Source organism: Grammomys surdaster, unplaced genomic scaffold (genome assembly GCF_004785775.1).
Source record: "Grammomys surdaster isolate TR1022 unplaced genomic scaffold, NIH_TR_1.0 194, whole genome shotgun sequence".
Classification (NCBI taxonomy): domain Eukaryota; kingdom Metazoa; phylum Chordata; class Mammalia; order Rodentia; family Muridae; genus Grammomys; species Grammomys surdaster.
The window spans coordinates 11,340,429-11,355,741 of NW_021604639.1; the positions used below are offsets into that span (position 1 = coordinate 11,340,429).

The following is a 15,313-nucleotide window of genomic DNA, read 5'->3' on the forward strand; positions in this document are numbered from 1 at the left end:
CCTTGGCTGGTTCCATGAAACCACAAGCTTGTACTTTTTCTCTATAATTTGTGGGAGGCATCAGCATTTCCTCTTTGGAGAAAGGGCAGCCAGCCCTCCAAGGCTGAGACAGGCATGGTAATCAGTAACAGCTGCAGCCTCGGTTGGCCAAGGGTCAAGGCTCCAGCCCCATTCTTTTCCCCATGGTTTTGTAGTCTGGCTGAGCTGGAGCTCAGAGCTGCCTCCACAGCCCCAAGCACAGAGCTCCATTCTATCTTGATCCAGCTGTTTGGATTAGCTTACCTGTCAATCTACAGAGAGAGACTAGAATGACATAGGTCTCCATTCAATGCTGAAAGAATGGATTTGTGAGTAAATGAATGAATGAATCTTTCTACCTCTTTCTTCCTTAAACACAGTCTCGGGAGAGCTATTGCCCAACCTAATGGGCTTCCCAGCAACTATGCTGAGAAGGGGTCAATAAGTTTCATGCCCAGGTCTCACAGGTCAGAGGAGCAGACAGTCTTCTGACCCTCCACCAGATGGTTCCTCTTGCAAGAAGGGCCACGCCTGCCTTTCCACTGCACAGCCAGTGGCCATGCACTTGAGCAGACAGCATCAGAGGGAAGCCATCTCCAACCTCAGCACCAGGCCCCTAGCTGTGGCAGAATAGTCTGCAGAGGCAAATGGAAAGAAAGGGAAATTTTATGCAGAAGGAGGTGAATACGCCAGGACTTGGGGGTGTCCCTGGGCCTTGGCCTCACTCTCCCTGGGGCCTATGAAGAAAGGGCTAAACTAATTAAATAGGCCAGGAGAGTTTCTACAAAGAGTCAATAGAAAAAGCCACCAGAAGGCCATCTCAAGAGAGCCTGTGGTTGCCTGAAGGCCAAGGAAGAGGAGGAGTGTAGCAGTAGACCTGAGAAAGCTGCCTTTCAATCAGAGCAGTGGAGAGGCTATCTCTCCTGTTCTCCCAAGTGACCGTTTTCTCTCCTCTGTTGGCTGACTCAGAGTGGGAAGCCTTCTCTGAACACTAAGCTCTCAGCCCTGATAAGGGGGACCATCCCCTCTCCGGTTGCATTCCCTCATCTTTGTGAACTCCCAACACTGACCCCTTCTTCCCCTTCTTCAAGGCTGGGGACGACCCCACTGAAGCAAAACCCACAGGCCACGCATCTGAGCCTTACCACGTCATAGCTTGAAGTGGTTTGGAAGTGAATTTGTTTCTGGGTTTCTTTTGAGGCCAAAATGCATGTTTTGACCTACTCTACCCTTTCCTGTTTCCATAAAGTTGTTATGACTGGTTCTGGAGAGTACATGGAGAAAACAGAATCTGCAGATTTGGGGAAAGTGGCCAGTATTCCCCTGAAGAGTGCCCAGCCTGAGGGAAAATGCTCTAGGTACTTTTCTGATTGCTATGACAAAAAAACAAAAAGTCACAAAAACAACTTGGAGAAGAGAAACATTTATCTGGACCCTGGTCCAAGGGTTCGGGCCCCAATGGTGCAGATGTCATGACTGCAGGAACGTGATATGGCTGGTCACATTACATCTACACTCAGGAAGCAGAGAGAGATGGATGCTGGTACTCAATTTGATTTCTCCTTTTTAGTCCTGTCATGTCCCCAGTCAGCCTATGGGATCATGCTACCCACATTTAGGGTGGATCTTCCCATATCAATTAACCCAGTCTAGAAACTCTCTGACAGATATTCCTGGAAATTTATCTCTTGGGTAATCCTAGATTCTGTCAAGCTGACAGTATTAACCTTCACAAGCAGCCTTGGATAAAGAGAATGAGCAGCCAGAGGGGATCATATAGTCTCAGGTGCAATAACAGGAAAGTTGGAAAGACCACCTAGAGAGAGCATCATGGTTGGTGTTGTTTACTAACGAGTCTGGTCATGCATGCGGTACCATCTGAAGCACTTTGTGTTTTGGACTGTGCTAACCTCAGACTGCATTTCACACACTAGGAGTCCTTCATCTCTCTTTCTTAGAATAACACAAAGGCAGAATTTCAGTTCCAGTCTACAGAGCCCATTGGGACCAAAGAAATGAGTGTCCTGGGCCAACCCTGCATTTGGTGGCACCCTACCAGCCCAGCTCTTAGGACTTACAGCAAGATCACGTGAGTTGTGTGCACAGGGATGACTGTGTGGAGCTAGGGGACATGCCACCAGCAGCATTCCGCCATGGCCCTGGAACAGCCAGAACACCACCCTAGACTAAACAGAAGATGGGAAAACACTGCTTCCAAAGAACTGCTATTTTTACATCCTCTTTTCCAGAATTACAATGTTCCAAGATATGAATTCAAATCAGAAGGCATGGTCAAAAGAGAGCAGAGGGCCAGGAAGATACCCACAACTGAGAAGGATTCACTCCCTCCTCCCGTTGCCATGGCATTCTTTCACCTGGGTACCACAGCTTAAATAATACAGATTCTCGGTTCCCCATCCTTGACTGACAATCATTCCAGATGAAGGGGTGACCTAGGACTATGTGTTTCCCGTCAAAAGTCCCTATGATTCTCTGCACCACTGCTCAGAGGCAGGGACCCAGAGAGAGACTCAGATGCTTGAATGCAAAACAATCCACAGCATCATAAAAAACACTTTAAGTTTTATTGTATTATTTTGTGCGTAGAGTTATTTTACCTGCATGCAAGTCTCTGCACCATGCACATGCAGTGCCCCTGGATGCCAGAAGAGGGTGTCAGAAACTCGGGGTCTGGAGTTACAGAAGGTTGTTAGCCTCTGTGTGGGTGCTGGAAATTGAGCCCAGGTCTTCTACAAGAGCAACCAGGGCTCTTAAACACTGAGACATCACTCTAGCCCATGTAAAAGGCACTTTAAATGAAAGCTGTTGGTCTGAGTTGCAAGGTTGTTCATCAGCCAGGGAAGGGTTGGAGGTGCCCGAACAGAGCCACCTAGAGTTTCTGTTGTACTGTTGTCCAGTTGTATTGTTGCAAGGAATGTGTGGAATCTGTGTCCAGACAGAACTCTGTTCTGTTCTGTCTGTTCTGAATATTTTCCCCTACCAAAACTCAGCCACTCCCCACCCCAACCCCTATCTCCAACCACTTCAACTTGACCTCTGGAGCAAAACTGGACATTTCAAATCTCTGGCTGATGTCATCTCCGACCACCATCCCCCAGTGGAAGGCCTTTCTCAGCTCACAGACTTGGAGCAGACTATATTTTTTCGGACAGGCTGATGGCACACTGACAGGAAAGTGCTAGCAATAGGCAAAGGTAGCAACTAATCTATCTAAGGTTGCACAGGTAAGGGAAAGGCCAAACAGGTATCAGAACCCAGAGGTTCTGTGAAACAGAAACTCAGCCCTGGCATATCTCCTGCAGGACTAAAATTTGAACTGGAGGGCGGAGAGATGGCTCAGCAGTTAGGAGAACATGCCATTCTTTCAGAGGATCTGAGTTAGGGTCCTCGATCACATATCAGGCAGCTTACAACCACCTGTAATTCCAGCTCCTGGGAATGCAGTGCTTCTGGCCACTGTTTGTACCTCTGTTCACAAGTACATGCCCACACACAGACACACTCAGATTAGTTATGCATACACACAACTAAAAGTCTATATTAACACACTGAATCCCAGCACTGGAAAGGCAGAGACAGAGGATTCCTGGGGTTCACTGGACCGATAGCCTATCCCAGTTGGAGAGCTCCAGGATGAGGGAGAGACACTGTATCAAAGCTAAAGTAGAAGAGTTGGAGAGATGGTTTAGATGTTCAGAGCGCTTACTGCACTTGCAGAGAACCCAGATTCAGTTGCCAGCACCCACACAGCAGCTCACTCCCTTCTGTAAGTCCAGGGGATCTGACGCCCCTTCTGACCGCCTCAGGTTTACACACATATGTAATGCACATATATACAGATTCACACACATATACACATAAAATTAAAATTAAATGAAATAAAAACATGGAGAATGATAGAGGAGCAACACTGAAGGCTCATTCAGACACACACACACACACGCACACACACGCACACAAGCACGCACACACATGAACCCTCACACACATGAACCCTCACACACATGAACCCTCACACACATGCCCTCAAACACACACACATACACACACACACACACACACACACAGAGACAGATAGATTGACTGACAGATTCACACATACACACACACACTGAATTAGCCAAAGTGTGAAAAAATTCCATTACACAGGATGAACAAGCATCCGAGCACTGAAGTACAGCCTGGTGACTATAGTTAAGAACCCTGTGTTGTACACTTGAAGTTTGCTGAGTCTTCGTAAGGGGTTCCTACCACACCAGACACAATATCTACTTTGGCTGTAGTGCATATCGCCATATCACATTGTACCCAAAAATAACTGAGAACAGAAAGTGTCCCTTATCCAAACCCGTAGTATTTCAAGTAAATAATCTAAGGGCCATGGAGGTAACACTCTTCTAAAGCTACTAGGTCAGTTATGACATGTGAGGTCTCCATCCACCTCCAACTACTAGAACTCAACTATGTCCGGTGTCCAAGAGCCACAGAGGTGGTGACTTGGGATACTAATTGAAGAGCAGGAAGCTTGTCTCAACAACACGGGCAGGCCCAGGCCTCTGCAACCCTGTTACCATTTCCCTTCACTTGACAGGCAGGAGGGCACATTGACCAGACTAGTGCTTTGGTGCCTCCATGTGGCCAAATGTCTGAACAGCAGACTGGCTACAAATTAAGGCCTGGGCAGGCTGCCCTTCAAAGTATGGCCAAAATCATTAAGAAACTCTGTGCAGGCTGGTGAGGTGGCTCAGTGGTTAAGAACACTGGCTGCTTGTTCAGAGGTCCTGAGTTCAATCCCTGGTAACCTCCTATAAAGGGATCTGATGCCCTCTTCTGGCATGTAGGTGTAGATTCAGACAGACATAGCTGTAGATACAGACAGAGCACTACATTTAAATATATATATTTAATATAATATATAATATATAAATTTATAATATATAAAATAACTTTATATAAATATATATTAAATATATATAAATGGGAAGACAGAAAGAAAACATGTGCATATTGACAACTCAGGATCACGAATTTGTGCTTAACTGTTGGCTGACAATATTTTAGGGTGATTCCTTGACTTACCCATACCACTCCCCAATCCATGCCTTTCCCAGATTCACGACTTTTGGGTTTGTTTGGTGACCCATTTAGTTTAACCATCTTGTGACCGTTAGCTTGGGACTGTCCACTGGAGCATGATGGGATCACTTCTGAGTACATAACTAAATCTGTCCTTAGGAAAAGTTCAATGCCAAGGTGTACTGCTCCCTGGGCCCCTTCTTCCTCATGTCTGGCTGATGATGAGCACATCCCTGACCCAGGACGATCACCTGCAGTTGTTGAGACTAACAGTTACGAACCTCGGGAGTTTTTTCTTTTTTCTTTACTTCTTATCATTTCTTGAGTGGACTCTGAGCCATGAACAGCCATGGAAATCCTTGGCACTGGCAGCAAGATGGCAGTGAGGAGCTGGAGAAGAAACAAGGGACCCAGGTAGCCAGGTCCTGTTCTAAACGTTACTCTGTTTCTAATGTTGCTGACTCTGGACTGTGACAGTGAACTATAGCTTCTTTGACCCTGTTCTGCAGGCATGCTGAGCTCATAAAGGCCATGGCCCTCTGCCAGACATCCTCATTGCCCTGGGTTTCAATCAACTCAAAACAGTTACTTATTCACCCCTAGATCCCACAATGTGGCTAAAATTTAGATTCCAGATTTCAAATACTGCTGAAACGTTTACCCACTGACCCCAGAAACACCCTCTCCAAGTAGGGACCTTTGGACCCCTTAGCATCGCCACGGAGCTCTGTCTGCTACCCAGTATCAAAGCTGGTCTGTCTAGAGGATGACATAAAAAGGTTGCTGAGTTGCTGGGGCCCTGTGCTATATGGAAAGCATGTGGAGGATTCAGAAAGAAGTCTGGTGAGGACAAGCAATCTCCCTCCCACACAGCAGACGAGGCAGAGACCCTAAGAACCACTTCCTGCTTCCCTCTTTCTCTCAGCAAACACCCTGGAGGAGCCAGGCCATGGGCTGGGGCTAGGATTTGGGGAGGGTGGTACACAGGACCTGGTCCCCATCCTCTAAGCACTTCATGTTTGAATACCTCGAAAGGCTCATTAGTAAATTAGTAAAATCAAGTACAAGCGTGACTGTTATGAATCAAAAAGCCAGGTGCTTTGGATACAGTTACAAAACAGAGACCCAGAAGGGGACTGATTCTTCAGGGACCATCTATGGAGATGCACCAGGGTTGTAGCTAACAAGAAACAGCTCACAGTGTGAGGGGATCCAATCTGTCTTAGCAGAGCAGGCATGACACAAGAACTTGAGGTACTAAGTCAAGAAGCAAGTAGAGATGAAGACTGATGCTCAGCTCACTTTCTACTTGTAGTCAGCCCATGGACTGCTGACACCCACATGCAGCGAGGGTGTTCCTCCTAGGTCACTCTAAATCTGTACAAGTTGACAATCAAAATTACCCCTTACACTGGGTTCCCATGGATATCTAAGAACAGTGTTCAGATTGCATCAGAAATTACAACTCAGCCCCTAAAACCACAGACCCCACACCTACACCTTCTCCTTTCAGGACTTCTGGGCAGAATGGGCATGACTCAGTTATCAGCTTCATCCGTAACAAAGTGTCATAGACTGAACATAGACATTTATCTTCTTGTTGTTCTGAGAGTGGGAGTCCAAGATCGGGGTCACAGTGGAGATCTAGTGAAGGTTCTTCTTCGTGCATGACTGTCTTCTTACTCTGTCTCCACACAGATCTGGCACTGAGACAGATCTCTGGTGTTACACACACACACACACACACACACACACACACACACACGAACGCACATGTGCACAGAGAGAGAGAGAGAGAGAGAGAGAGAGAGAGAGAGAGAGAGAGAGAGAGAGGCAGAGACAGACACAGACACAGAGAGAGACACAGAGAGAGAGACAGTGAGAGAGATATAGAGAGAGAGTCATCCTTTCATCCCCGCCGGCAAGACAGTGGAAAATGAAGCAGCATAACGGGGTATTGAGTAGAAGGCCAGCCTTTGATTAAAATGCTTTTGCATAGCATTGAAATCAGTGATCAAGGGGCATCATGGAAACTACTTCTGCAAGCCTTTGAGCAGGGCAGGGAACTCCTGGTACCCATCACCCAGCATCAATCACAGCCCAGAGCAGCTGTGAACTCAGCGCTCCACTCTCCTAAAGCTGCTAACTATTACTGCTCCATGAGCACTTAATGTCCCCTTCCTGCCTCGCCAGCCTCCTCCTTTCTTCTGCTCTCCACCTGGAGCTCCACGTCACATGAAAGGGGTCGCTGAAGTGTTTGCTGTGGTATGTATTTTTTAAATGTGGGTTGGAAATTTTAAGTCATCTTTTTGAAAATTAGACTGGGAGGTTTCCTTCTTCTTTAAGAACTCAAAAATGAAGCTTGGTGAGAGAGACTAGAAACAGGTAACTAAGAAATCTTTATGGACTAATTTCCTGCAATTTGCTTCACACGGTACTATTGTAAGAACTGGGAGATTTAATGGAGGTGGGGCGGCTGTGTTAGCAGCTGCTAGCCTATGATCTACTTACTCTCTAGTCTTTCATACTAAGAGAATATTACATTGTCTGAATGCCAAAGGACCAAGCAAGCAAATAACAACAAAACAACGTTGTAAATAAGGTCTCCCCAGCAGGCAGACACTCCTTTATTTCCAGCTTTTTTTTTCCTTCTTGTCTAGAACACAGGTAATGTTGACTGGTGCTGTGGCAGCCATTAGAAACTATGAAAGGTAAAAAGAGTAATTAAAATTCCTTGATATATTTGAGCTTATACACCAAGGGTTGTCCAACTACAGTACATGAACCAAATCTGGATTCACTGCTGGTTTTTGTAAATAAGGTTTTATTGAAACACAGCCTCATGCTCACTTATCTAAGGCTGGTTTTGTCACAAACGACAGAGTAGTTACAGAGAGAAATGATGTGGGCTACAGAGCTAAACGTATTTACTATCTGAGCCCTGGCAACAGGAGGAGGAGGAGGAGGAGGAGGAGGAGGAAAACAAACCATCAGCTTCTGCAAAAACCTATAGACAATATGGCCTACCACATCCAGATCTTTTCTGTTAAAACAAAAACAAAAGCAAAAACAAAAACAAAAACAAAAAACCAATCTTCTGGTTTAAGGCCAGAGATTGCTTGTGATTAGCATCTGTTACTCTTAGTCAGATTAGTATAACACTGACTCTTTAGAGTTTACAAGCTATGGGAGCAGAGGAAAATGAGAAAAACACATAAGCCAAATTCTCTTTATTAGGACAAGGATCTCAGCCAACGAACTGGACATAGACCTACAAAGCCCCAGTTCACAGCACAGACCTTCCTTCTTTTCTTTCTTCCTTCTCTCCCTTCCTTTCTCTCATCCCATCCTTACTGCTATTCTCTTCCCACCCACCCCTCTTTCCTCTCCTCCACTTCTTTCTTCTTCATCAGGGTGTTATATAGTCCAAGCTGACATGGAGCTTGAAAAGATTTCTTGAAACTTCTGGTCCTCATGACTTCACCTCCTGAATGCTGGGATTGGGGAGTGTGTTATCACACCTGGTTAAAGCAGTGCTAGGGATTTGAGTGCAGGATTCTGTGTATGCTAGGCAAGAATTTTTATTTCTTAAACTTGTAGCACTCATTGGAGTCGCTGGAAGACCTTGTTAAAATGCAGGTTCCCAGGGCTCACCATTTGAATTTCAAGTGAGTCTCAGATGAATCCCAGGGGTTAGTGTTCTACTAGGCTATCCTTCTCCTCCACACAATCTTTTTCTTAACTTCCAGCCTCAGTTTAACTGGTGGTCTGTACAGTCTGGTGTTTTAGAGAGCCTGCTGCTCAGACCTTACCACATTAGGTTACTAGGCCACAGCTACTTTTACTAGACCCCTTTTCAACTGAGGGCTCCACTCTCTGCTTCCTGGAGAAATATCCCCTAACTAGGAGAGGTGTTTTGCAGATCTTAAATCTGGGTTTCTCTTCGCGTCTGCTGCCCCTTGTTAGACTTCCAGATTCAGGCAAGCATTTGAGATTGTGTAAGTGAGCACAGTAACTGTATGTACTTTGTACCCATGGATAACAGATGTTACCTCAGACCAGGTGCGAACCATGATTTTCTTCCTCATGTTCCGAACACCGTAGTAAATGATTGATGAACGGAAGGGATCTACAAGTGTTCTCCATATCTCTATCGTGTGGGTGAATAAGAATAAGCAGTCTTGAACTACCTTTCTTTTGTGTATCGTATCTTTCCAAGTGGATCAAGTTTTCCGTTTGAGCAGCCTCACAGAAGAGAGCTACTTCTGTTTTCCACAGGAAACAATAACTCAGAGCAAATGTCCTATCTGCCAGATGGTCACCTTTGGACAGAGCCTCACATGTCACTGCTAACCCTCCAACGTAATGGTTCTGTGTGTCAGGAAGCCACTGCTTCCACACAAGCGACAGAGTGGTGACAGTTTCTTTCCTCATAAGAACACTGGAGTGAGCCCTTGGCTGCATATTATTTTCTTAGGAAAATTTTCTGCAGAAACTGGAACCTCTGGTCCTTCAGGGAAATCAGAATGTCTGTGGGCTAGTGGCATGCTCCCAGGTGACTTCTCTGAGAAAAGTAAATACTGTCAGGACTGATTTCTCCACAAGCTCAGGAGAGTATAGGAAGAGCCTGAAGCCAGGGACCGACCTGGCTCTACCTCTCCCTCACTTATCTCATAAGCACACACTACCCACCGCTCGTAGCTTTTATCTTTGAGGGGATTAAACTCAGGTCCTTGTGTTTGCAGGAATTTTATTAACCAAGCTATCTCCTGGACACAAGGAACTTCTATAGTTTGAAAAATTCAAAATAGTTTGAAGAAATTCAAGACACAACCTTCAACATTTCGACAAAGCTTTCTCTTCACCCTCCTCCTGCTTTTCCCAAGTTCAGCATAAAGTAAAAGCCTGTGTTTTATGTTGTACTTTGTACAGTCGGTAAGTTTAATTGTGTTTGTTCACTCTTTGATCTTTCGGACACATTATAAGCCCTTGCAACAACAAGACAGATTCCCATGGTGTCTTCCCCACAGCCCTGAGCAGAACAGTATCTTTGGTGGCTTGACAGCTCTCCTTTACTACCTGGACAAGATGTGGCCAAATCTAAGCTCTGTCACAGTCAGTCGACTATATTAATTGTTAATTGAATACAAAACCATGCATTGTAATTGGATGGCTGGGGAGACTAAAATCACTTAAAATATTTGCCTCTGTGAAGAACTGTGTTCTGGTTCACGTGTGGCACTGCTCATTGTGTTCCTGTGGGATAGAGAGGACAAGGCAGCTCTCTAGTGACTCTTTTACAAGGGCACTGTCTTAGTTAGGGGTTTACTGCTATGAACACCAGGACCAAGACAAGTTTTATACAGACAGCATTTAATTGGGGGCTGGCTTATAGGTTCAGTCCATTATCATCAAGGTGGGAGCATGGCAGAGTCCAGGCAGGCATGGTACAGGAGAAGCTGAAAGCTCTACATCTTCATCTGAAGGCTGCTAGGAGAAGACTTGCATCCAGTCAGCTAGGATGAGGGTATTAAAGCCCAAGCCCAAAGTGGCATACCTACTCCAAGGCCACACCTACTCCAACAAGGCCACACCTCCTAGTAGTGCCACTCCCTGGGCCAAGCATATACAAATCACTACAGGCAGGCACTATTATAGCTTGAAAGTAACACCTTCCCCAAACAGGCTCATGTGTTTGAATACATGGTCCCCAGCTGGTGGCACTGTTTTAGAAGATCGTAAAACTTTAGGGCCTTGGTGATTGTAAAACTTTAGGAGCTAGGGCCTTGCTGGCCTTCAGAGTTATAATCTAGTTCAGCTAAAATGGCCTGAGCGCCCTTTCTTTCTCTCTCTCTCTCTCTCTCTCTCTCTCTCTCTCTCTCTCTCTCTCTCTCTCACACACACACACACACACACCACACACATACATCACACATTCTGCTTTCTAGTGGTCCAGATGTAAAGCCATATCACAAGTTTCAGAGCTCCAGCCTCTCTACCATGACTGTATCCCCATAAATTATAAACCAAAGTAAACCCTTCTCCCTATCAGGTATTTTTGTCACAGCAAGAAAAAAAAGTCACTAACAAGGCACTAGTCATACTAGCTCCGCCCTCCAGCCTCATTGCTCCCAGAGGCTTCAATGTCCTAATACCACTCCCATTGGGAGAAAAGAGTCCAACCTGTGGAACTAGGCCATTGCCTGTCATCTGCTGCACACAGGATTTTCTCTGTGTCTCTCCCTGCAAAACAACTCTGAACTCTAGGGTGAGACCTGTTTCTATGTTTTTTATATCATTGTTGCTTACCGGAGGACATAAAATAAAACACTGATAAAGGTGGAATAAAAGGAAAGCTAAGTAGGGAAAGGGGGCACATTTATGAATGTCCCTTCCTGTCTTGCCTCACTGCTGCGTCCCTCCTGGAGCAGAATGAGCTCAGGACTCAGGTTAATACCAAGAAGCAGTGGGAGTTGTCATTTCTGAGCCCTTGGCATGCAGACCCATAAACAAGGGAAACGTCCTGGCTGGGAGCTTAGGAGCAAATTCTACCCAGCTTCAAAGGCTATGATCACAAGAATCACACACCTGGAGACCAGCTGCAGGGAAGCAAAATCTTATTTAAACAAATAACGAAGAGCGAGACTGAATAGGAATCCCTTCACTTATTCAAAGTTTGGAGACTGTAAGCTTTTCAGAGATGCTGTTTAGGCTGGACCAACTGAAAACATGTTTTCGTTCCAATTGCCAAGATAATATGAGACTTTCCCGATGGCAGAGCTGAAGCCTAGCTGTCAAGGCCATGTGGTACCATGGTGGGTAAAAGAGGAGGCAAAGACTCTAGGGACTGGGAATAATTTCTAGGTCCTTCCAGAAAACAATTGCCCAAAGGGCAGGCACAGTCCAGAGCCTCCCACTCCCTTTATGGTGCAGCGTTAGCCTGTGGACCAGCTCAGCTGCTTGTAACAGATGAGAGCTTTGTTCTCAGACCCATTTTCACGCTCTCTTTGGTGAATAAAATAACTCCCCTGCTCAGAAGGAAAAGGTGTCACCCCTGAAAGAAAGCAGACTTCCTAACTAAGGAAGAGCCAAGCATGCAAAGGCATTCTTTTTTGTCCCAAATAGTTTTCAAACTCTCCGAAGTCTTACCTAGAAGTTAGATGGATCATCATCAGTAGCATTTCAGAGGTACAGGAAAAGGTTAAGACTTACCTGGAAGATTATAAGGTACCCAGATATAAACAGTTTCTGGAATCCAACAGAACCCTTTCTTCCTCCCCGGTCCAGCCTCATCCCTCAAACCCACAGAGGTAGGGAGGTACCCAGGGATGGGGTTGTCCAACAACCCAGCACAACACACAGCTGAGATAGCTAGAACTGCAGAATCGTCACTTACTTAGAGCATTGGTTTTTTGTTGTTGTTGTTGTTGTTGTTGTTGTTGTTGTTGTTTTTGGTTTTGGATGTTTTGTTTTGATCTCTACAGATGTAGGGCTTAAAGCTGATGACTTTATCAAGAGCCCCTCTAAAATAGAAGGCTTGTCATCATCTAAGGGGTGGGCCATGTAGGAGCAGTGGTCCCTAAATGGCATTTTACCCAGCCCTTTCCTTCAGAGATGAGGGTGAATCTGTGAGCCAAACAGGGTAGCCAGGGTGGCAAAGTTTAGTTTATATTAGAGTAGGTCCAAAATAAGAGTCAATGCCTATGGAGAAACAGAGATCACATAACCCAAACCACTGTTCCGCGGCCCAGAGAATCCAGCTTATACTAATCATACAGTTCTCTCCTTTTTGCTTCTTAAAAAAAAAAAAAAATGACGTTCTGCCTGTTGATGATGCTTCTGTATACATTAAAAAGAAGAACAGGAGGCTCAGTGGCTCATCGGTTAAGAGCACTGGTTGCTGTTCCAGAGGACCTGAGTTCCGTTCCCAGCAACCACATAGTGGCTCACAAGCATCTGTAACTCTAGTTTCAGCAGATCTACATCCTCAACTGGCACCAAGCACACATGTGGTATGCAGACATGTACTCAAGGAAAGCACTCACACACATACAATAAAACTAAAACTAAATACTGAAATTCATGGGTAACCTCTTGCTGTGTGTGTGTGTGTGTGTGTGTGTGTGTGTGTGTGTATGTGTGTGACTGTGTGTGTGTAAATGTATGTGTGTGGGTATGTGTGTGTGTGTGTGGGGGGGGTGTCCTATCTCCCTCTTCCTCTCCACCTTGCTCTCTCTGTCTCATTTTTGTCTCAGCTAGAGTGTTGCTACACAGCCCACAATGGTCTAGCATGAGCCACCACAGCCAGCTTTAACAACCAAGTTTCTATTTGCCTCCCAATGTTGACTAGGAATAGTAGTACACTGTGCTTAATTCACCTTACCTTCCCAGACAGGAAATACCAGAACTGAGATTCTCTTTCTTCCTATCCTGAAATCACATGTCTCTACGCATTTCCCAGAGGTCACCAGAGGTCACCAGAGCAAGGGTAAGCTCTCCAGTTTCTGCTACCTCACAATAGGTGTCTTTAGATATTTAGGCTGGTTTACATGTAAGTGTACTGGGGAGATGCATACAATTCTTAGGCAAGGATTTGGCATTTTAAAAATCTCCATTACATTTATGAGATCTGTTTGTGTTAAGCCTAACTCACCTTAACTTTTATAGCATTTAAGTATTTAAAAACTAGTCCTTCATAATAGCTTCCACAAATGTCCTCCACACATCTTCTCACATGCCTGAGAGTGTCGTTAGGGTATATATATATTAAAGCAGAACTATTTCGAGCATGCCGTATGCTCATTTAAATCCTACTACACGCCATCCAGTAGCTTTCCAGAATGAATCCATCAGCATGTCCCCTATGAGTATACCTTACATTTCCATCTGCCAGTATGAGTTAGCAGCAAACCATCAGAGCTTCCTTTTGATGATACATGCAGTCAGATGTGCTGGCATATGACTGTAAGCACAGCACTGGAAAGATTGGTTGAAGTGAGTTTGAGACATATGGTCCACCTAGTCTGAATAAAACAATGAGATATAATACCATTTTGTTGAATTAAATGCTCATTAGCCTGCATTTGCTGATTGGATATTTGAAGGTTTCCCTTTTGTAAATTTCTTGTTCATATTTCCTATTATTTGCTAAGTTATATTTATTGGACTGTTAAACTGTTGCTTTATTTTGGATTTTTGAAATAAGCTCACACAATGTACACAAGAATGACCTCAAATTTGTGATTCTTCTATCTCAGCCTCATAAGTGCAGTAAGTACAGACATGTGCCACCAGACTCGGAGAGTACGCCTCCTCTTAATGCTTTACCAAAAGATAGGCGTACGTGTGGTGTGTATATGTGTGCATGTGTGTGGTGTGTATATATGTGGTGAATGTTCGGGGGGGGTGTGTGTGTGTAATGTGTTTGGTGAATATGTGTGTGGTATGTGTATAGTAAATGTGTATGGTGAGTATGTGTGTATAATCAAGTGTTTGTGGTGTGTGTATGTGTGTTTATGGTGAATGTGTGTGTGTGGTGTATGTGGTGTGTGTATGATGCATGGTGTATGTGCATGTGGTGTATATGTGCGATATGTGTAGTGTATACAATGTGTGAATGTGTGATGTGTGTGATTGTGATGTGTATGTTTGGTGAATGTGTGTGGTATGTGTATAGTAAGTGTGTGTGGTGAATGTGGTGTGTGTGTGGGAGGGGGTCCACACAGGACAAGGACAAGACAATGGCTCTCATTTCCTCACTTGTAGGTTAAAGAGATCAGCCAATGGTAATCAGTCAAAATCAATTTTGTGATCTAAGCCTGACCTGTTACCCCAACTTTATACCTGAGATAATTTGGGCCCAGAGAAGCAAAGAAACTTTTTTATCATTATAGTCCTGCTTAATAATGGACAAGAAGCCAGGTGTCATGGTGCATGCCTTCAATCCCAGTAACTGGGAGGCAGAGTCAGGCAGGTCTCTTTGAGTTAGAAGCCAGCCTGGTCTAAAGTGAGTTCCTGGACATCTAGAGCTACATAGTCAGACCCTGTTTCAAAAAAAAAAAAATAAATAAGAAAGGAAAAGCAAGAGTGGACAAGGACCCAAAGTCCCAGTCATCAGGTGCCTAGAACAGGGAGTGACTTCACTCATCTCACACAGAGTGAAGCCTGGTATATCTGTCCCCAAAATAAGACACAAGGA

General features: G+C 44.9%; 1 long non-coding RNA gene across 1 annotated transcript; it reads left to right on the forward strand.

The window, feature by feature from the left end:
• The first annotated feature begins 238 nt into the window (after nucleotides 1-238).
• On the forward strand, nucleotides 239-2,610 carry LOC114623121. Its single transcript, XR_003711721.1, has 2 exons — nucleotides 239-347; nucleotides 1,977-2,610. It is a non-coding gene; the product is annotated as an uncharacterized LOC114623121 (long non-coding RNA).
• The last annotated feature ends 12,703 nt before the right edge of the window (nucleotides 2,611-15,313 follow it).